The 23507-nt window shown below is 42.2% G+C and overlaps 2 long non-coding RNA genes across 3 annotated transcripts; one reads left to right on the forward strand and one right to left on the reverse strand.

Moving 5' to 3' along the window:
* The first annotated feature begins 40 nt into the window (after positions 1-40).
* On the forward strand, positions 41-6974 carry LOC133159843 (uncharacterized). Its single transcript, XR_009715755.1, has 2 exons — positions 41-357; positions 6404-6974. It is a non-coding gene; the product is annotated as an uncharacterized LOC133159843 (long non-coding RNA).
* A 2995-nt stretch (positions 6975-9969) lies between these two features.
* LOC133160059 (uncharacterized) lies at positions 9970-12473 on the reverse strand. Of its 2 annotated transcripts, none has more exons than XR_009715793.1 (3): positions 12282-12473; positions 11902-12007; positions 9970-11797 (listed from the first exon to the last, which is right to left on the reverse strand). It is a non-coding gene; the product is annotated as an uncharacterized LOC133160059 (long non-coding RNA). The 2 variants fall into 2 exon arrangements; XR_009715792.1 differs by having other exon boundaries at positions 9970-11820.
* Positions 12474-23507: the final 11034 nt, after the last annotated feature.

The following is a 23507-nucleotide window of genomic DNA, read 5'->3' on the forward strand; positions in this document are numbered from 1 at the left end:
CCCTCACGCCCTCCCCTCCTCTACTGAGGTAGCAACTCGTCTCACTTGAGGCAATAAAGTTGTCCCGCCTCATGCTAACTGCATGAGGCCCAAGGTGCGCCGAGTGTGTCCGTGCAAAATTTCAGCGAGAATTCTTTCATAAAAATGCAAAATATTCTGAAAAAACATGAACAACGCAGAGTCCGTGGACCATATAGACCAAGGTATGACCCACCAAAGCTTCTCCGAGCAAAGTAGTATAGCAGGTTCAATTTTAGTGGTGCTCAGACAGATTCCTTTGGAGTAGGTTCTCAGAAAATTGAAAATGGCCGAATGAGATGAAAAACGGGACTTGGACACCCAAATGGCCGACTACCTGTGAGTAGAGCATACGTTTGATTTCCGTGCGTAGTGTTGTGATGGACATGTCAACTTGTGGCGGGTGCTGGGTTTTGGAAGTTGTGTTCAGGGTCGTATGTACATTTCTGAGAAGATACACATTCAGAGGCTCTCCCTGAAGCTCATGGCAGCTGCAAGGCAGTGCACGCCACATACAGACAAACAACCATTCACGACTGGTCAATTTAGTCTTGAATGAAAGTAGTACGCAATACTTTGTAATGCGCCAGGAAAAAAACTGGAAAAACCTGGAAATCATGCAAATCGGACTTGAGCAGGGATTCAAGTTCCAAACCTTGGAACGGTAAGACAGGTGTGCCAACCACTAGGGCACAGTGTTATCCCAAGATACGATTGCTGGGTGATACAAATTTTGAAAATAATGATTAAATATACAATGAACACATGACCTTGTAGCACCTCAGAGCAAAATAGCGGACTTCCCTTAGTTTTTGGGCTCTAACTTATTTATTATTTTTATGTCTCCTTAATTCTTCTCATGATGGATGTGACAACCAGAACGTACATGGAATCCATACAAATTGTACAATTTCGGCAAGGCAGACAAAAGTCACTCAATTTATAAATCAGGCATTGGACAAATGTACAAAGAAGTATTACGTAGTTTTTGAGTCTGCTTTCCGCGACTGTGGACCAGTGCAGTACTGTTTTCCAAACCTTTTTCACTTCAACAACTCCCCTTCCATGTCTGCATGTGTATAAAAAGCTTCGAAAGTCAGATGACTTTTCCTGCGTGCGTTTATTTACGCAGCCACATTGGCGGCGTATTAGTGCCAACACGCCAAAGACCAACAATGGAGAGCAACGATAAAACTAACGTTTATCCGTCAACATTCCACCCGAGTGAATTCACATCTCACTTTAATGAAAAGGACATATAGTAGTGAGACACGTGCAAGATGGACGGGATATTACTGATCTATTTAGCATTAGAGGTGCTTTGGCGCAACGCTAATGGTGTGCCATCGTGTGCACAGTCGTTTTGGTATGGTTATGGCTAACAGCAATACTTTTTGTTCTCATTAAAGAGTTTGCGGTTGCTTGATCGCCACTCGGCCTGATTCATTCCGCGACGCTACAAAACGACACACATACTGAGACGTTGAGTGTTGCCAATTTGATTCGTTCTGACTCGAAGGTAACGGCCAATTTGCCACTCTATATGATTCAGAGTCATGACCGAATTCTTCACAGTACAGCCCTATAATAATAATACATCAATTGAGACATGATATTTTACTTATGGCCTCTGAAAACCATAAAAAATTCTGCCTTTATAAGAACGTAATGGGCATTGGCATGTTGATTTAACGATGTTTATTGTGGCTTGTGTAGACCTGCACTGCAACATTGTGAGAACTATGCCGAACATTTCAGCGCTCTCGTGTAGGAGAAGTTGGTATTATCAATTAAGCGACCTACCGGAGGCCAAAGTGATGCATCATTACTCACCGAATTCCATCCTACGTCGTGTATCCTTCAAATGCATCTCATTATAATCTACAAGAAAATGAAGCATTTTACAGTGAGTCATGGAAAGCTTTTAAAGGGTACATTATTATTTATATTATATATAAATTATATGCTTACAACTGCAGTTTGTCAACATTCCCTGATCAGCTATACTAAAGTACGCACCTCGATTCTTCAATCAGTATTATGAATGACGGCTTTAGCGTTAGCATTGAATTAGTAGTAGCCACAAAATTGGAAATTAAGATTTTATTTGTTACATTATGACAGAACATCATGAAACGGTTTCTCAATAGGAGCATAATCGATGGTCTAAATGGGTAATTGAATTGACTGATCTAGATTGTGCTGGAAATTTTCAGATTAATTGAAAATAGTGCAAAAAATGTTGCATTATCTCAGAAATGCCAGGAATAGGCATAATTTAAAAAAAAAAGATTTTCACATTCATGGAAGAAGATACTCCCGTAATAGAAAAAAACTAGGATTGCTTTGACATGGAGATTATAACAATAGTTTAAAAAAAAAAAAAGTTTAAAAAAATCATTACACTCAACATCACAAAAAATAAAGATGTCCACTTATGCATCTGAACTTTTCAAATGTTCTTTTTGGTGAACAGAAAAGACATTCCTACTTAGAAACTTAAAAAAAAGAAAAACTTGTCAAATGACTTCTCAGAAGGGGGACAACCCACGCCATAAATCCAACTCCTGTATGTGTCACAATTTGCGGGACCTGACAAGCAACAGGTTTTCCTTCGCTTGAGATACAGCAAAAATAGGAAAACAGGCTCGTGTTGACGTTGCAATCAGAAATTCCAAACTTGGTTCAATAGGGCAGCGTCAACCCAAACACAAGTCACGGGGCTGCGAGAGGTGATAAATGTTGTTCATCATCTGTTGTTTTTTCCCATCCCCACCCGCCAGGCCAAAATATTATAGAAAGGAAGTAGACGGGCAGGTTGAGGGATGAGCTGATCACGTGTGCATTTTGTTGTTTTTTTGCACAAAAGTGACATGTTGCCGGAGGGAATCACGAATTTGATGGCATTAGTGGCCATACTCTTGACCACCTACTGATGTTAATTGGTTCTGTTTGCTGTCCTTATTTTAAAGAGATTAATTAGCTGCTTCCTCTAAATTGGGAGTTGGTCTCTTGGGCTAAATTGGACAAAAATAATAATGGGATCGCACCGCATCGTCCCCAGAAGTCACTAGCCCACCGGGCATCTTCCTGCAAGCCATTCCAGGCCTGCTTCTCCCCATGTTAAACCAGAAAAGTGCAAAGATGCTGCTTTGTTCTATATTGTTAAGTTCTCTTCAGAAAATATAATTCTATTTGCAGGTTGACACATTGACAAATCATCAGAGCACGTGCATAGTTTTGTGAAACTTTTATGTACAAATGACAGCAAACTCAAGAGATGATGGGTAATACCCAACGGGCCCATAAGTGTCAGACACTTCCTGCCTCTTTAGCCCTTTGCTGTAAAACCCCCAAAGATTTTTTTTTTTTTGATCCCTTCTTGTTCAGCCTTTGTGTGAAGTCCTCTTTGGGAAAAGTGAATCTACTTGAATGTCCATCGTGTGCGCCCACCTCCTCTTCTCCTCCGCCAGTTGTGTGCATGTGTAGGAGTACGAGGGTGAAGGAGGACCACTTTGCGTGGGCTGAACAGTGCTCGGGCTTTCTCTGCCGTGGTGTTAATAGGCCTCTCCCTCCTCTCAGCGGGACAGAAAAGCCGCCGTTTGCACAGAGGTAATGGAGTGATGGAGAAGTGGAAGGAATATGTGTGGGCGATCCATGATGAAGGCCTCGCACCTCTTTCTCTCTCTTTCAGCTTCCTCGCTCACTTCTCCCAGCACTTGCTTTCTCTCTTTTCTCACTCATCAAGGCTTTTGCGTCCACAGACACAGTGGAAAGCGAGCGCTAAAAGTCCTTGTCGGAGTTGCAGATGATGAGCACATGTATCAAAGAGACGTAAACGCTTGCGCATACTAATTAGATTCTTCGAATCACGTCGCTTTTGTCCAGCTTGGCGTTGGCTTTGCGGCCGCATCCAAACACATGGGAGGGAGAGTGAAGTCACTCTGTGGGAGAGTAAAATTGCCTGTGAGGAAGACGAGGCAAGCGTCCAGCCAAGCTGCTATGAATTTATTTTTGCAGTCACGTGACATGAATATTAATTTGAGTGTCGATTTCTTTTCTCTCCCCCACGTCGGTCAGCAGTTGCGCCTGTCGTCATTCTCAGAAACAGCATCAGGGTTGGTACCTGGTAGATGTTTTTGTAGAGCAGGTTGCTGATCAATTTGGGGAGCTGCCTGTGAAGTTTGGATCGAGCAAAATTCCAGTAGGCTAGCATTTGCTCGCCCGGTAAAAAGGGCAATTGTCATAATTGTTGCGATCAATTAGGTGTCGACGTAATTGCAACAACAGGAGCCAGGAGGACTTTGTCCTCCCCCGCATTAAAAATCGGGGGGCATCGCTTATGAAACAGCAACACGGGAGAATTTTCCGTCTTTTACAGACAATGTGAAAGGTTGGGTTAAGCCTGCGGCACACGGCGAGCTTTAAAAATTGTCAGCCAACTTCCCAACTATGAGCGACCCCACACGTGATGAGAAAAAAAGTCACGTACTGTGTGTGGTGTGCAGCCACGCGGCAAGAGCAACACATCGACACAAAGGAATTTCGTGCTCGTTCGTCCCAGAGGGACATGATGCACGGTGTGAAGTCGGGCCAAAAAAAACCCAACATGTTGAATATCCCCGATTTGACGTCCTTCTGATTAGCCCAAGCCCACCAAACACGGCAGGATTATCCGACAAGAGTATCTTTGGAGCCATTAATAGGATCGGGGCTGACCTACGATTGTCGGAAGGGGCGATTCGGGCCGATGATCCGGGCTTTCGTAAAGGAATCCTTGGGTTCTAAAGTTCTTATTGCAGTTCTTCAAACTTGGATTTATTTGTAAATAGTTGTAATCAAATCTCTCTTGCCATGATCGACCTTAAATGACCTGATTCAGAGTTTGGATCCGTAAAATCAAACCAATTTCACAGATGATTCAATTCCCAAAAGTTGGACTTGCAAACGGTTGAAAGCAAAGAAAACAATGATTTCTTTTGTTTGTTTGCATGTTTTGCTTTTGGGCACACATGATGGATGCTACGTCGTTGTCTTCATCTTCTTTTTTGCCTCCTTGTGAAGAGGCGTCACACTTGCAAGCTCTTTTGTCCATGATGACAGCAAGCCGCTCGCATAATACGCTTGTCCTTGAGCGCACTTTGATTATTGTAGTGTAGACAAAAAGACTTTCTTATAAATTATCCACTATTGTAAACAAGCGGTGCCATCACAAATAAAAAAAAATAATAAAGTAAATGTCAAATTTTTTTCCGATAAAACTTTCCATTATGTTGAACGAGATGGGTCTGGCGGGGAGGTGCTGAATGGCACTTGTATTAGTTTTTGCCTCAAATGAAATATGTAGTCATCTTTTGAAAAAAACAAAAAAACTGAAGAGCGATTTTGTTTAACCTCCATGTTTGGTTGCACAACATGCACAGATGGACCCGGTCTTCTTAAGGCAGCGGATTAAGACAGAAAATGTCTTTATTTTCAGAAGCTAACAGCAGCAGATGAATCTTCCTGATGAAGATGAGTGACTTGTGTGAGTGCAGTTTGATATCAGGAGGGACACATGGGGGGTTTAGGAAGGGGGGCTTCCCCTCCTTTTCTGAGAGAACCTATCATTTTTTTCATTGACAGGAAACACTCACCACAAACCGTTTTCTCCTGTCCCGACCAACTACACACACATGTACAAGACCCCCCCCCCCCCCGCCACACACACAGGGCTGGTATTCACTTTACAAATGATTTTTCACTTCACATTCAAATGTCCAAGGGGGTTAACTGGAACATTTGTCTTTGTGAGTTCCCTTTACCTTGAATGAGGAATTCCCCTGCTGTTTTTTCCCCATCTCTCACTCCTTTGACTCGAAAGCCTCCATCGAGACCTGCTCGAGTTATGACGTTCTCGGCTTTGTCTCGTGACTTCTCAGATGTCTACTGGAAGCAAAAAGAAAGTCTTGCATTATTTTATGTCGCTCTGAAAAAAAAAACTTTTATCGGCCAGGAGTCACAATACTTTTTTTGTCCATAAAGTGTATCAAGAGTATCAAAACAATCTGCCAAAGTAGCAATCACGTTTTAATTTGGAGTTTGATTTTTTTCAGAAAAATGTTTGGGGGGTCATTCATGTTCCAGGCATGATTATAAATTTTGAGTCAAATTCCTTGTCTGGCATGCACAAACTTGGCCAATAAAGCTGATTCTGATACAATATAAAAACATCGCCGGTCCTGGTAAGTTGGTGTTGTTTTAAAGAGTAAGTTATTTTTTTGTATTTTACAGATAAAGCACTTCTAAAATGTGGCGGACATGCTTTGTACACACGCTTGTGCACACAATGCCTTTCTGTAACACACAACACGGCTTGATTCTCTTTCTCCTCGGATACTTCCAGATCACCTGTCGGCATAATGAGTCAACAGCGAACGCAGCGATCCTGCTGCAGAATCTGCGTGGCAACGGGTAAGGCAGAGGAGGACGTGGAGGAGGAGGCGCACCTAGGGGAAGACCTCTCTGTGGAAACGAAGCCTGGTCCACCTTTGTGTGTCAGCTTTGCCTCCTCCTCCCAGCTGCTTTCTACACCTACGTTGTCCTCCAACTTCCCGCTCCCTTTGCTCCATCCTCCATTTCCATCCTCCTCACATCAAAGACACCAATGCCCTTAATGCAAAAATGTATGACTTTTCCCATTGTTTAGTCGAGTTAAACAGACTTTCAAGCACCGTTTCCATTTTTTTCTGCCTTTTTGGCATTATGTAACGTTACGTAATTGTATCCGGATATTTGAGAACATTTGTCAGACTCTCACTGACAAACTTTTATTCTCACACGGACACGCTTGCAATAAATGCCGCATTGAGGATGAAGATCTCTGGGATTCAGACGCAGCTGCTTCTTGAGAGAAGAGGGCAGGCTAGCGATGGCAGATTCAATTGATGTTAAATAATAAAAAAAAAATGATGTGATGATGGTTTAACCTTTTTTGTATTGATTTAAATTTGTGAAGACAAAGTTCCTACTTAAATTAATCACGATAAAGCACATGCATGCACATCTTTACCCAAATTCCAGATTCAACAGTCAAACTAAGGCTATGTTGAGAATTTCTGATCAGTTTATGGAGTTATTCACATTGCAAAAACAGATGCCACCTAATGCGAAGAGAATGCGTCCGCAAAGAAAAACGCATGCACACGCACGTATATGGAAGTAAATATGGCGCTGGATGTCCATCTCACACCTGACGCTTGAACTGACCAAATTGAAATAGAGTCAGTCATAACCAAGAGAATCCTCTTAGATACAACAAAGCCAATATATACCGTAATTTTCGGACTATAAGTCGCACCGGAGTATAAGTCGCACCAGCCATAAAATGCCCAAAAAAGAGAAAGAAAACATATATGTATATAAGTCGCTCCTGAGTATAAGCCCCACCCAAACTATGAAAAAACCCGCAACTTATAGTCCGAAAATTACGGTAATCGAAAGTACTGTAATATTTTTTTTTGTCTCACTTGTGCAGTCCGCCGCGGCCCGGTACCGGTCCGGGGCCCGGTGATTGGGGACAATCACACTAATCATCTGATTGCTGTGCGAAAGCGCACGATTACGGCGATATCACCCTTGCTACTTTCTGTGCACTTCCACATGGACTACCCAATCATGCCATTTTTTTTCTGCTACCATCTACAGAGTAGTCTTTATTTATTTCGTGTCTCACCCAAGCATTTAGTAGCTGAGTTGAGTGAATAGATGGAGCAGTTGAGGTCATTGCATTGCGGTGTTTTTGTGGGTCATTTGCCCCCCTCACCAGTTGAACACCACTCCTTTTAACAGCAAGTCATAATGAAAGCTGAAGGTTTTGCAGCCACAAAGAAAGCAAGAGAAAAACAGTGAGAATGGCTGTTTGGTTTCTAGGCAACAGTGAACGCCGGGCCGCGGCGAGGGGCTGCAGGGTGGGTTTCCGAGTTCCCATGTTTTCTGCCTTGTCTCCACATTCTCTTCCTGAGGAATGTGACCCACCTGACCCCTGTGAATGCGTCTGGATGGAGCCGCCCCTCCCGGCGTACAATCACCGTGCACTGTAATCGAAAAGCCTTTATGAAAGCAACTCTCGCATTCCCTTTTTCTCGCCCCTTTAGCGCAGAAATAGACCAAAAATAATAACACTGATACATTTTACATGTAATTTCTTTTCCAATTGTATTCTCTCTTTGAATTTTGGTTGTATGATTTTGTTTCGGCAATTTTATTTACATTTACAGTTACATTTTCAGAAGCTCACCACCAATCAAACTAACAACAGCGCGAAATATAAAGTACAGCCAAATATTGTTTTTTGTTAATAACCATAAGTCCAAAATGGTAAAAAAAACAAAAAACAAATATCTATTAATTTTCTGCTCATCCTCGCTTTGGTCACGAGTGTCCTTAAGCCTATCCCAGGTGACTTTACACCCTGAACTTGTCGTAAGCCAATCACAAGGCACAAAGGGACTCACATTCACATTATCAGAGAAATTACAAGAGAAAGACATGTTGGCACTGCACAATCCAAATTCCAACCCTCGTCCTCTGAGCTCTGACTCAGTCAGTTTCTATGCTGCCCAACAGACAAACCCAAAATGCAGGATAATAAAATATAACCATCGCAGCAGTTTTTGAACAAAAGTAAAATAATGTATATCATTTATTTATACATACAGTACAGTGGACCTTCGCATACACACGTCTCAGCACATATTGAGGGGGATTTTTTTTCTTGTTTTTAAATTTTTGGGAGGGTGGGCAAACCTGGATTTTCATGCTAAACTCTCATTTGTAGTATATTATTCATTCTTATTATGATTATTAATCATTATTTCAAGTGTATGGGCATGAATAAGTCACTGAGCCAATATACTGCATGGAAACACACAGGCAGTCTCAAAAACAAAATAAATTATTGACATTTGATATTTCTACAGGTGCTTTGTCCAGATCACCTGTCACACTGCTCCACCAATGGGCCGAAGTGTCTCATCCTGTTTTGCTGAATGCAGAAGTTGCTTGTGTATCGTGGAACCGCTACTTCTGTTTACTAGTAAACAGACAAACGGAGAAGGGAGACAAGACCCATATATGTCATGTAATTAAAAATGTGTTGTGCAAGTGTACCTAATGCTGTGGCACGTGAGTGACAGTATGTGTTTGCCACGTCAACCATGTTTATGGGTCTGAGAGAAAGAAGCGAAGTGATGGTTGGCTCACGGGCCGCCTGCAGTGGAGTGCAACACGGAGGTGTACGGAGGACGATGAGACAGAAGGCCATGATACACACTCCATCTGGACACACACTCATTGTGAGCAGAGTGTGAAAGAAAAAGAAAAACAAGAAGAAGAAGAAGGGGAACGAGAACAACAACATCAAGTAGGCGCGTAGAAACAAAAGACATATTCAAGTATCGATTTGTAAAAAACGCAATTATCAATGTTCAAAATTGACCAATGGAGATGTGGGTAGGCTATTTTTATTTATTTTTTTAATAATCCTGAAATAGGTGTTAAGTTGTTTTTATATGCACTAAACAAATCCTACGCCCGCCTGAAATCCTGCAAACTCACACATGCTGAGGTGTTGAGCAAATTGACCTCTGACCCTTGCAAACTGCTCATGCTCGTTCACAAGCTTTACATGAAAGCAGCGAACCACAATCGCATCCTCCTACAGATGCCTCAAAAGTCACGATTGTTCGCAAGCGCGCGCATAGACACACACACACACACACACACACACACACACACACCTATTAACTGTGATTATGCACACATGCTTTTTCTGCACATATAATCATGAAAATTACATGAGTGTACGATGAAGATGAGCAGTACGAAAAATGTCAAGAAAAGCGTCTCTGCCACGTCTACTATCTGCTTGGGGCCTAATTACAATTAGATTTATAAGAGTGATATGTAGATTTAATTTTTTTCAAGCATTTTTTATTTTTATTTTGTTGACGAAATCGTTCTTTCAATTTTAGTTTTACCGTTACTTTTTGTTAACTGTAATAAACTTGCTTAGTTTATTATATTAACTGGGCAATATTTTCACTTCATGATAGAATCAACCGATTCTACAAATCTCAAAAGGTGCTTATATTCCCTTTGGATGCGTATTTGGAAACAGAACAAGCAGGATTTTCTCTTCATGATAGAGCAATCGATTCCACAAATCCCAAAAGATGCTCACATTCCCGGTGGATTTTTTTTTTTCCTCTCAAACATAAAGGTGACTTCACCGGGGCCATCTTTTGGGAGCCAGTTTACAGGCTGCAGGCTGTGGCCGAGAATAGCGCGCGGTGTGATGCTCCTCATGCATGGCGAGATGAATAAATATGAAGATAACCTGGCCCTCTGGTGCACTTTTTTGCTGCCCCCCCATATGCATCTACTGAAGAGAAACCACACCAGCCCCTGGCCATCATCGTCCATGTACTCACGTGTTTGTTCGTCTTAGTGCCTCGCCATCTGACTTTGTGCAATAGTGTGTAGTTTTGTGTTTATGTGTGGGCGGCTGTGTAGGAGTGTGGTGCTCTTGCTTTGGTGCGCGGCTGTGTAGGAGTGTGGTGCGCTCGCTTGCTTGCTATTTAACAGAGCTTCCAGTTGGACACATTTATGAATCTTTTGTTATATTCTTCGCCTCCTATTCAGCTCGCCATCAGAGCCGGCAGCACTGCTCAAGTGCTGTGTTGCCCTTCAACGAAGAGGGAGGGAATGAAAGAAAAAAGCACTTGTTGGATCCGAAGAGGGAGGGCAAGAAAAGAAATAAGGACTTGTTGGACTTGGAACAGGTGATTCTGCCTTGCTAATGATCAGCTATGTGCATGGAATAATGATAGATGGAAGTCAATTAAAAATGTTCATGAATATGAATGATAAACATTTGCTCTGAAGTTGTAAATTGTTTGGCTGATCTTTGTACGCGTGGACGAATAAGAGGTGTGGGTGGAAACACTATCAGCAGCTCCAAAAAGACGAGATGAACAAAGGGAAATAATCCAAATTATTAACGCACAAATGGTGCCTCCTACATTTAAAACAATAAACATACATACCCAAACATATATTGGAATAGCAATATTAAAACGTGGATGCCCTGTGTGACATCATGCCAAATTTCACATCAGTTAGTCAAAGCAGCTGTTCTGTCAATTTTGTAATTCACCTGTTACGTGGACACTGGTTGGCTCAGTTTAAAAAAAAATAAATTTAGAGCCGTGATTACTTTATTGGGATGGAAACGCTCTGCCTTCGAGGCAAGGTGGACTTGCATTTCAAAGTCGCGAAGAGTCTAGTTACATTGACTTTTAAATTATCATAGTTTGTGTTTTCTGTGCCGCTCACTCTATCCATAAAATGACCCTTAAACAACCACAGCATAGACTGGACTTTCTGTCATCTTTGATGATTAATGTACTTGATTGTCAGATGTAGTTAATCTCAAGTACTTGCAAATATATATGTGTTTGTCTGTGTGGGTGGGTGTCTCCGAGATTGAACCGCCTCAGAGAGAAAACAGTCTCTAAAAGCCATCGCGCGTTGAATTGCGGCGCTCAAGGTCGGATCGGAGAGCGCCATGAAGCGACGGTGTGTGGGCGGATGGGCTGAGCGGCGCTCGGCAAACGAGAGGGACGCACTAACCGTGTGACTACTGGAGATGGTCAATTACCCGGACGTCTAATGCGACAGGTTTTTCCTCTGGCTTTCAGCCAAATATCATCGAGGTTGAAGTTCTTGTCACGTTGCCCTGATAAGAAGTCACAAGAAGGGCTGCATTTGATGTCAGGCTAGATGCAGGACCAGACAGCAGAGATTCATTCATGTTGCGATAGATTTTTCTCGGTTAGTCACCTGTGTCTACTGGTTTCCGCCCACGTGTCAGGGGTGCACTGTCAGTGTCCACCTTGCCGTGTTTTGGGTCAGACAAATCCAAGCCGCTGTCCCTCTGGACAGTAATCTGAAGGAAATAAGACAAAAATAAAACAAGAAGATGAGGGGATGAGAGCACAATGATCACAATGCCTTACACTCATGTCAAAGATTATAAACACAAATGATGAACAAGATGTTCAACGTAAAACTTTTACAGAGATATTCAGTTATTTAGACCGATCGCTGACGCAAACAGCAAAAACTAATTCATGCCCCCGATGAAAATGTCTATAATTGCTTATGGATGTTAAAACATGGTGACACGGTGTATGTGTGTGTGTGTGTGTGAGTACCAGTACCTGGCAGTAATCGCTCTGACATTCAATTCTAAAAAAACAATGGTAACAAAATGGCTCTGGAAAACACACACACACACACACCTGCGCACACACGCACACAAAACAATTGGCTTTCACGAATCCAAGGTTTGAAAAGGAAACAGGAAATGAGTCCGTGGTTTGAAAACCTTTTCCCACTATCTATTGAGGACAGAATTTGATTTATATTCTATTTTGTTTGAGCTGCTTGTGTGTTTGTGTTGCATGTATGGGTGTACACGTGTGCGCACTCATCAGCATGTTTAATGTCGTTTATGATGTCATAGGGCTTCCCCCTTGACTGGTGTTTGCACTTTGTACTTGACTCACTGTGGTTTCCCCAGTGTCAATGAGGGACGTTTGGTACTCAATGCGCTTCACACTGCTTCCTCATTCACCAACTGATGACTGGGATCGAACCCCCAACCCTTGAGTTGGGAGACGGAACACTCTACCACTAAGCCATGCCGCCCCGAGCTTATAGCACCTTGCCAGGTGGTTTCCCATCCAAGTAATAACCAGGCTTGACCCTGCTTAGCGTCCCCGATCAAACGAGATCGGGCTTTCCCAGGGTAATATGGCCGTAAACTGAAACAAAATAAAAGTTTATAGTCTAGAAAATACGGTAATTTGAATTGAAAAAAATACCGAGGGCTTTTTTATGATGGTATTCTGTTCCTACAACTCTGACATTGAGTAACGTGAATTTGTTTGAACATACCTGTATGTAGCAATAGTATCTGTTCATATTTCTATGAATAACACTTCTATAGGCCAAAATGTATGTTATTTTGATGTCATGCAGCTACTTTGAAGTGAGCTACTGAGCTGAAATGCAAGCAGTCAGGTCAAAAAATACCAGTCTCGATCTTTTCACTCATTTCAAAGATCGACGTCCAATAAAAAGGTTATATGAGCACCTTTAGTAAGTCAAAGAATGTCCGATTCTTTGCATTGCATTCAAACATTGTCGAGAGTTTTTTAGTTTTGTCCTTTTTGAATTCCTCACTCTTTCCTTGAAAGGTTTCCTCTCACCTTTCCGGCAACAGCTGCCGACTGTCAAGCAAAGTCAACTTTGATGGTGCGCTATACTTCTTGCCCGGGGCAACTTTTGCAACGCTTGAAACGTCGCTTGGCTAATGGTGCGGACTTCAAGGTATCGCCGCAACGTGCACTTGAACGCGTTCTACTCGGGCTCCAAACGAAGGCACCGATGGCCAACGCTCTCCGACAAGTTCTCGCAGAGCATTCTTCCAATGTTTTGACACGATCCCAGTCAACTCAGCCTCATTCATACCATTCTTTTCATTCCTCCTCATGCTGCCACACTCCTTTTATTTGCATTTGTGTTCAGAAAACCTGTGCAGGATTAGTGTCCTCTACTGTCATTGCATCTTTTATTTGCATTTACAAGAGGCCATTTGTTGGAAATTTTTGCATCTTTTATTTGCATTTACAACAAGCCTTTCGTCGGTAATTGATTTTTTTTTTTTTTTTCCCCCAGCACAATATTTGTTGTGATTCAAAAGCGACAGTCCTTTTCACCAGGTTGTCACGCCCTCGCCATTATTTGTTGATGGGTCCATGTGACAGCCGCTTTTCTATTAAAACAATTCACTTTTTTAATTTTTTCTTTTTTCTCTCTCTCCCAAAAGTACGCACTTGAGTGGCGGCAGAGGTGAGCCATTATGAAGATGTGTTGGCGGAGGGAGAAAATGAGTGAAAGCGGGTGAGAGTAGCTCCATAGCGCTCCATGAGTGGGCCGCTGCGCATTCTTTTTGCCTTATTCACTCGACGAGCGTGGGAGGCTAATTCGTGTTTGCATTCAGCGGGTTTACCTAAGGGGGAAATGTTTTATCACACGCCGTCTTTGAAATCGATGACTAATTGTGCGCCTTTTTTTTTTGGGGGGTCTTCTATTTCCATTTTCTCTCCATTCCCTGCACCTATTTCTCCTGCATGTTGCTATCATAGTGTGCGATAGCTTTCCCCCCCAAAATGAACAGTCACTGTCAGAAATGGGGTTGCAGGCCGAGTCCGTTTTGTGTCCGAGTGATTCAGTGAGTCTAAAACTGTGGTGCATTCACAGCGCCCTCCAGGGCATATGTGGAATTGGAAATTTAATGGCGGCCTATTATAACAATCAGTTTTACAAATTATGATTTTTATTGTTTTCCTCCATTGCTGCTTGATATCATTTCTGTAAATTGTGCTTTTTTCAGCAGAATGAGATAAACCAACTTACTGGATAACAATAGATGAATTGTTAATTGTGTGGAATCAATTATTAATAAACAATGCCTTGGAGGATTGAGGCAAAAGGGAGTGCACTACCCTGCTGCAACCTGCAGAGGCACTGTTGTAAAGGTGTCAGAATTAATCGATTAATCGACAACAAATCAATTATCAAATGAATCACCTCATGCTTTAATAATTGAGTCATCGTTATATGTTTTAACTAACGATTGTCTAAATCTTTCCAATCAAAACAGGAGCTCAGCTGAGTGGGATTTCATGTTTGTATTTTCTATGTTAAATATATAATCCACAAAATCCCATTTCTGAGGTGTCCATCTGCAACACCTCCACGACTTTAAATTGATGGCTTTATAGAAATGAAATTTGGAACAATCTGCAAAATAATTAAAATCAATCAAATGGATCGCTTATGTCCATCTTATTAAGAGTGCAGGAGCGGTGCCAACCCAATGAGACGTTGTAGCCTTTAAAAGGCACAATGATGTACGTTTCTCTGTAATGTAAAAAAAAAAAAAAAGAAAGTGTGCTCTTCCATTCTCACAATCTCTCACAGAGGAACACACAAAAGCCCAGGAGACCAGTGCCTGCGTGGCCTTGGGAACTGAGGAGAACAGAATACTCCGAGGTCTGAAGAGAGTGGGATTGAGACAGTTGGGGAAAAAAAAAAAAAAAGCAAAGAGAATGAAGTGCATTCTCCCGACATGAGTCACCTCTCAGTGAAAGCTTTGTAATTTAAGCCACACATGGTGAAGAAGAAAGCGAGGGAAAGATGGAGCGACACAGAAGGAAAAGGTTAGCCATCGCCCTCCCTCCCCCCAAAATAACGATAATAACATCAATATTTATCCATAGTAGTTAATTGGGGGATTTTTATCTGATCGAGATTTGTGCTCACAGTAATTGAGTTAATTTTCATAGAATCACTGAGAGAAAACAGATCCACAACAAGTTCATTTACACCAAGCCAATCTGTCGGCAGAAGTTTCATCCGAGGGTAATCCTGGATGCTTGGTTTAATGGTGCCGGGCCAGAACCAGCTGTGAGACAGACCAGAACGGTGCTGACAGGACAGATCCGCCTCGACACGTATGGAATACGTTCAAAAAATGTCTCACATTTCCCTAATAACTGCAAAGCCTCCAGGTCTATTTTATTGCCTTGTCAAAATAAAAGCATGCTTCAAAAAGGACAGCAATGCTGGTTAATAGCATTTTTTTGAATAGAGAAGCGGCTAATGGACTCTCCGAAAAGAATTCACAATAATAATCAATAAATTTGACAAAACGGCCATAGCTTTTATACATCTTTATCTTTCACACAGAACCTGAATATTGTCACGGCTGTGCGTGCATTCAAAACTCACACCGTCAACACGAGTATCCGGTGTGACACATTCGTTTCTCGACAATTGCGTTCAACGCCACTCTTTCACACGGGTGTTATTCCCGCCTCAGATAGGACTCCCTGGTTGACTTTGTCTCCCCACTTTCAGTTGCAGCTTTTAATACAGAAAACAAAAGTACCACGGGAAAATCATGCAGGCACTGTGAAAAGGCCTATCAGTCACATGGCAAGTCATCATGAAAGAGAACGTTTTCATTCCTAAACTGAGACTGACATTTTCGCTGAATTTCCTGGACAGACTATGGGAAAGAGTAATGATCATATAATAACTAAATATTAAATATTTCAGACAGCAGAATTGCTCATGGAATGTTCTGAACTCCTTTTTCGATTCCTGTGACAAAATGAGCGGCAATTATTCGGCACAGAAATGAGCCAAAGTGGAGGTCGGCGTCGATGAAGCGGACTAGTTGCGAATCAGTATTTGCGCATTTGCATACTGATCATCGACACGGACTCCAGCAAAACTCCGTCCGCCATGTAGACTGCATGGAATGTTTTAAATATATTAAATAGCATAAAAAGCTATGCATAAAATTTGGTGGGCACAGTGAGCTGGCCGGAAATCAATCATGGCTCTTGTTTAGAAACAACCACACAGCGAGATGTCAAAACTCTGGATTTTTTATTTTTTTTTGGATTTGCTTGGATTATACCTTCCATACCTTGTTGGCTTTTAAAAGATTTGAAAAACCATTTCGAGTCACTTGAGTCACTTTCTGAGTCATGTCCCGCATCACATCTTGCCGACCCTCCAACACCAGCTATTCAAATTCACTTCAGCTAGTGCGAGGACTCTGCTGCCAGCCTGCCTTTGCACACATGCATGAAATTTTCAAAAAGAAAAGCAGCCAATCCACTTGACAGCTGGCGCCCCCCCCCCCCCAACAAAAGGTCAATAGGACCTACTTGGGGGTTTATTCTTTTGCTCTTAAGGAACAAAAACAGAGACACATGCCGTGAGTCATCGTAGTGTGTCACGATGATCCATCCAAATAAAAAAACAACAATGTTCCATGTTGGCGGAAATGTTCTCATTTTTATGACCGGTGTGTCATTTGGCCAAGGAAGCAGAAGAAAATAAATGAGAAAATAAAAATTAAAAAAGACCTAGCAGATCAAGATCCATTTTAATGACACATTAAAGGTAGGGGAATCCCAGTATACCTCCTTTAGTAATGAGAAATGAGGCAATGGGTTTTCCCCCCCCCCCTTCTTTTTGTGTCATTAAACGTTCATCCAATAAATTAAAAATTTCAATTGGTGTCACTCATTGGGTAGCAAATGTTCTAACAAATGGTGCTCCAGCTGGATGGGATGGCTTGACAGAAGCAAGCAAGCAGATAAACGCTCCAGTAAGCAACACCTTCCTAAAAGACCATGTGATAAAAATGCATGTGATATAATTGTATTCTTTGAATAAAACAAGATTCATATTCAAAATAGCTCAGTTATTAATATTATCTACATCAAACTTTCAATAGTTTGATGTAGACATCACTATTTTCAAACTCAACTAAAAAAATAAATAAAAACATGCCAGTAGCTGTTGTTGCTTCTTGCTAAGAAACACTGCGTTTGATTGTTCTCTGAGTAATTGGTGACCAAAAGTAAACTTTGATTTTAGACTAACTAAAAGCAGGCTTAATTCTAGCGCAGGTGGTGTAACACGAATTTGGTGGCTATAAACAAGCAAACTCTCCGGACTTGTGTGGTGGATGTCATCATATTTCATCCATAAATATGACAAAAGTGTGGGATCATTGTCGAAATTAATTTATTGAACAAATTATCCGAACCATCTTAAAATATATTTTTAATAGCAGCCTGTCCATTGCGGTCGACTCACTCAAAATAATGAAATGTTTAGGAAATAAACGCTCTACACCTCAAATATTTCATGTCTTGCAATCAGGTACATTCGATTTATTACAGTGCTATCGAACTATTTTTCCAATAACGTTTTAACATTCTTATCACCATCATTTCCCGTGTCCTACATTAGAGAGCATGGGCTTGCCTTGTGATGTTTGCGACACAGATAAGGACAAAAGAAGCGAACCTGTGTGAGGGTTGTCCGAGAATGACCGTGTAGCACTTTATCACTTGTGTACACTTTGGTAGAGTTTCACTGACAGGGCATCAAAGCCGCCCGACAACGTCATTTTGCTGCCGTGCCAGCATGGTTGCACCTCTGCCCTGTTGGACCTAAACTTGCTGATCATCCGCCTTTGCACTTGATTTTCCTTCCAGCAGCGTCACAGTAGAAATGTCTGCTTTCCATATTTGGGATTTCCTTCACGTAGTAGTCCTTGCTGCGTCACACTACATTGTTGTCGGAATTGTATCGAGTTGCACTTCCTTTTCTTAGCTGTGTGGATTATAGCGATGGTTTGAACCCATATTTCAACTACTTGTCGACCATTTCTTTTTTGTAGGGCCCGAGCAGCGAACATCATAATTTGGAGGATCTGAGCCTAGGTGAAACCTCTTGAAACGTTTGCACACAAATCATAAAAACAAATGGATATACGTAGAGCGCCTACTATCAGTTATGAAGCATTCCTGGTTCTACCGTTTACCTAGATCTTAGAAAACTGGAGCTTATGCAACAGCCCAAGACCCACGAAAAATTATTTTGGAGCCATATGCTAAACCTAACGGGAAGTCTGTATTTTGGAACTGGGTGCCATTTTTTTGTGTTTGACGGAGGTCATAGTTTATAATGCATATATAGTTACTTCATATCAAATTATTGCCCGATTATTTGGATTATTTTAGTTATTTCAAGAGACGCGGAGAATTTACATTCAGATTTTTCGGAACTCCAATTTTACTGCCGTTTTCATTTGCGCACAGTAGAATAACACTGCCTTAGTAGGAAGGTCATCCAAAAATCCCATAGCTGATGTCAAGGTGTACTTCTTTTGACAGCAAACACGTTGACATCAGATCAACAGCGCCTCTGCTCGTTGCGCACAAGTACCGCACTCAATTTGGCCCGCATTGCTTCAAGACGCCGTTAATCGCAATCAATTTTGCACAACCAACAAATACTCATGTAGACATGAAACGGTATGAACATTTTATTTCATGATAAATGAGAAAATATACAATTGGCATTTCTACACTTTTTGTACTAATATGATACAACAGCAATAAAAAGCAAATAAATCCACAAATTTATAAATCATAAATATATGTCTGCACAAAAAATACAAATGCTTTTATTTCTTTATGATTACTTGAAATATTAATATTACTTGAAACATTGTCATGAGTGAGTTACGTTATGTTATTTTGGCATGCAAGTTGCTCACTGTGTTACATCAAGGTAAACACAGCCGTATCACATTTGACATGTAATAAATTGGATAAAGGTATTCCATCAAAATTAGTCCCAGCAAATCCAGCCGATGTAAAAGAGCCCACGTATAGACGTGTTGCTCGGGTATGTCACAGCGTTCGATAGATATGGCGACATTGATGAGACATAATCGCTCTTGGTTTTCAGCTGATAAGACTCCAGACGACAAATGTTGTTCATTGGCAAACGTGACCCATGAGCCGGCCGGGAGCAGCGGCATTCGACGTTGCCCGTCTAATTGCCGACATCAAAGAGAACTTTCGCAAGCCACGTGGCGTCACGCGTCACTGCCATCGACCCGAGCTTCGTGACCTCCAAAAGTACACCGAATAACGACCTGTGCGCCAATGAAAGCATGACACAGCTTTTCAGCAGGAAATTCAAATAGACATCCCCCCCCAGCTTTAAGAATAGCTCAATTAAAAGGGCTCGGGCTACATGAATGAAAAGAAAATATTCCGTTTAAACTTTATCTGTCAAAAGCCTTTCAAGGCAGGAAGACCTTGAAAGCACACGAGCATTTCAGGAGCTCTCTTTTCATAGAGACAAGGTCTCGTCGCAGCGGAGAAAAGCTGTAATAGAAAGGAGATGTTGCAGCTTTTTTTTTTTTCTTCCCTCAGAAAAGTCACATACTTGTGAATAAAAGGAAACAAGGCTGCAATCATGCCTCTCTGAAAAGGCTGCCAACCTTTGCCCTTGCATATCTCTTAAAGGCAAGAGAGGGAAGGAAAGTCATCAAAAAAAAGTATATCTTCAACCTTTGCCTTCCTTTTCACTTTATTTTCCCTCCATTCTATTCATTAGACCCTACCTATTACTTTTTGTGTGCCACGCAACGTTCTCAAGGCCGTGGAGCCATGTGACAACGCTCCATCCGTGTCAGCTATTTGAATAAGAACTAGCGGCTAAGAGCAAGCAATTGTTTCCCACGCCGAACATTGAGAGGTTAACGTAGGCGTAGGGAGTAGTTTCGACCTATCAGGTAGGTCAGGTTTCTCTTAACGCGGCTGCATACCTGTGCTAGTGCATGTGTGGCGGCGACAAACCTGTGTGCGGATGCATTTGCATTCCTGCATGGAGGACACGTAGGAATCCACTCACTTTTCAGGATGGCCGGCGCCTCGACAGGTTTTCACAAGAATTTGGATGGCCATTTGTCTTCTTTTTTTTTTTTTAACCAAATGAAAACACAACGTTTGCTGCCAAAGAAAATATATTGTCCAAAATAGGTTGCAGTTCTTAAATTCGATCATCACCCTATGTAAGGTTTACGCCACAGCTTCCCTTAATCAATAAAAACAAGTATCAATAATTAAAAGAACAAAAAATTAGATCATATTTAGTGGAGAAATGACAGGCACCCAACGAGTGTTTTATATGACACGTACAAAATTGCAGTGACAAGTGCTCATTCACACAATTCAATTGCTTATATGCTCTAAATGGATTCCGCTTGGAAATGGGAGCTGTGATCGCCGCCATGCAGCCTCCAGCTGCTATTCTTTGTGCAAGGACAGTAAAGTGCATGCGGAGCTGTTACGGAAATCATGGACCCCCCCACATCACCAATAACACCAAACAGTCAAAAGCTTCGCTTCAAGCAATATGTCTGTAAATAAAAGTGCCCAAAAAATAAATTGAGGCAACAATGGCTTTGATTGAAGAATATGACATTTCTGTTGTTGCCATAGTAACCTTGGTAACTACTTTCACTTCACGAGCGGGGCCGAGTGGAAAAAAATAAATAAAAACAAAATTTACGGCTAGTGACAAACCACACCCCCATCATCTTGAGCCGATGTTCCCCACAGAATCGGTCTGGGTATCAACAAATCTTTGCATATGATTGCAAATAAGACTTGGGTTTTATTTTAAAGTATTGGCCTGCTATTTTTTGGGGGGCTTATTTATTGTCCTCATTTTTCTCCAATAATTAATGTCACTCATACTGGGTCTTTCAGCTTAGGGTGCCAGTAAAAAATTGTGCATTGGCAATTTTTTGTGGTCGACTTTATTTTTTTCTTCCCCCCAGCCTTAATTGCCGGGACTTGAGATTCCACAGCGTGGTAGTGAGAGCCCGTGAACCTAATTTTTTTTTCCCCTCACCTCAATTTGAAGATAATTGCAATTGAATCTCAAAAATCACAAATCTAAAAGAAAACATTTCTGAAATGAATTATGACACAAATTAAAGCAAAATGATCAAATGAGTCCGTAAAGCAGGTGTGCAATGTGAGAAAGGCAAAAGTAGGATTTAGGAAACGAGTTGAATACCTGTCCATACAAGTCCGAAATGTTACCTTTTATTTTGAAGATATAAGCACGCACACATGCACACACACACACCTTGTTTAATCCCTCTCATGGCGGGTGGCTGTGCAGACGGATGCTGTTTAAACATAGCGGGCCCTTGATGTGGGGTCTCCGGGGGCCGCAGTTTGTGTGTATGTGTGTGTGTCTCACCCAGTTTTCTGGCCCTGGGAACAATGGTCCTTTAGAATGCAAGGTTACTGGTGCGCTGACCCCTGGCAAATAAGAGCCATGTTCTGGCATTCCAAGCCTGATTGGCACTTTGAGCCCGCAGAGAGCTCAAAGGAGACACAGGAAATGTGACCAGTGTAATTGGTTATATATTAGCGGAGCATTCTCCCCCTGTTTAAATGATGGAACATTCTTAAGTGACACTTTAGGTGGATGGGGCTGAGATTCCGCATGCTACACGGGGAAAGGGAGGGTGTGGGGGGGGGGGGGGAGAGAAAGCAAAGAAGAGGAGAAGAAGAGAAACTCTCAGGCGTCTGAAAACTGTCGGGAAAAACCATGCCTTGAATGTGACAAATGACGATTAGACGTGGAACGGTTTGAATGCGTCGTGACTCACTTGACCACGTTTAATCCAGCATCAAAGAATTACGACCGCATGAGTGCTTGACGAATTGTCTGTGTTGTCATGACATACAGGAATATTCTGAAATGATATACGTACATGTGGCGATTAATAATAAACATATTGGTACAATTCTAAGGACATTAGCGAGCGCTTCATTGATTTAACATGATAGAAACTTGAGGAGAGATGTGACACTTCACAACGTTGCCAGTTGATAAATGTCTTAAAATGGCAACAGTTTGGACTCTGGAACAGATGAATCCAAAGGTCATTTGGAATGGGAAATCGGAGGTCAAACAGCATCGCACAATGACTCCACAGAACGAATAATTGGTTCTATTCGCCTTTGTTTGGAAGAGAAAACATCAGGTAAGTGTGTCGGAGGCGGTGCGGGGGTGTCATCCCTCATGCACCTTGAGTGTGCACCCCCCACGCTGTTGAATGGCTGTTGGGTCATGATACACTCGCTTCTCCCTCTGAAGTACGGTGAGTGGGAAGGATTCCGTTGTGTGGAGAGCCTGGGGCGGAGCAGGGGCCAAGTCGGTAGCGTGAACTCTGACCTGAGGTGCCTGCTTGCAGTTCATGAAGGCTTCATCATGGCGAGCAAGTCCGATTCTTCAGGAAGCCTTTATGTGGATTAACAAGTGTCCGTCTGGTGAAGATGTGTAGTGGGCTTGAGTTATTACGCCTCAGAGGCAGCTGAGCCAAAGCACCACTCCGCATTCCTTGTCTCCGCAGTAAGTCGCAGGACAGAACGGGGCACCGATGAATTGATCTTATCTGGGTCACCTCATCTCCATTCAAAACAAAAAGCTTGTCAGGCTAGTTTAGATCGAGATGAATTTTCTTGGCACACGCACAAAAGATAGAAGTTGAGCATCCGTGAAATCAATTAATTGCATTGCCGGGCATGAGCAAAGTCAGCCATCTTTCTGGGCTAGAAGGAGCTCTCAAACGCGCTCTCTTCCGAGCGCATGCACGTTCCCGCGCCCTCTCCGCGGGACGAGTTGGTTCCTATCCTGACTCGTTAGCCATGAGAACCGGAGAGCATTCCTTTGCATTCCACGCTGAGGTGAACATGGTGGTTTTGAGGTGAGGAGACAAGCAGATGGGTCAGAGTGTCAGACCACCCTGGATCATCTGTCTTCATTCAGGACACACTTGGAGCTTCCAGGGGCTCCGACCAGCCGGAGCCCCCACATCCCCCGTCATTTTTTTTTTTTTATCTTCCCGCAGTACACATAGACACGGGGATTACACAGGCATTTATAACAAGCTCTTTGTGCGGGTC

This window comes from Syngnathus typhle, linkage group LG9 (assembly GCF_033458585.1).
Source record: "Syngnathus typhle isolate RoL2023-S1 ecotype Sweden linkage group LG9, RoL_Styp_1.0, whole genome shotgun sequence".
Classification (NCBI taxonomy): Eukaryota; Metazoa; Chordata; class Actinopteri; order Syngnathiformes; family Syngnathidae; genus Syngnathus; species Syngnathus typhle.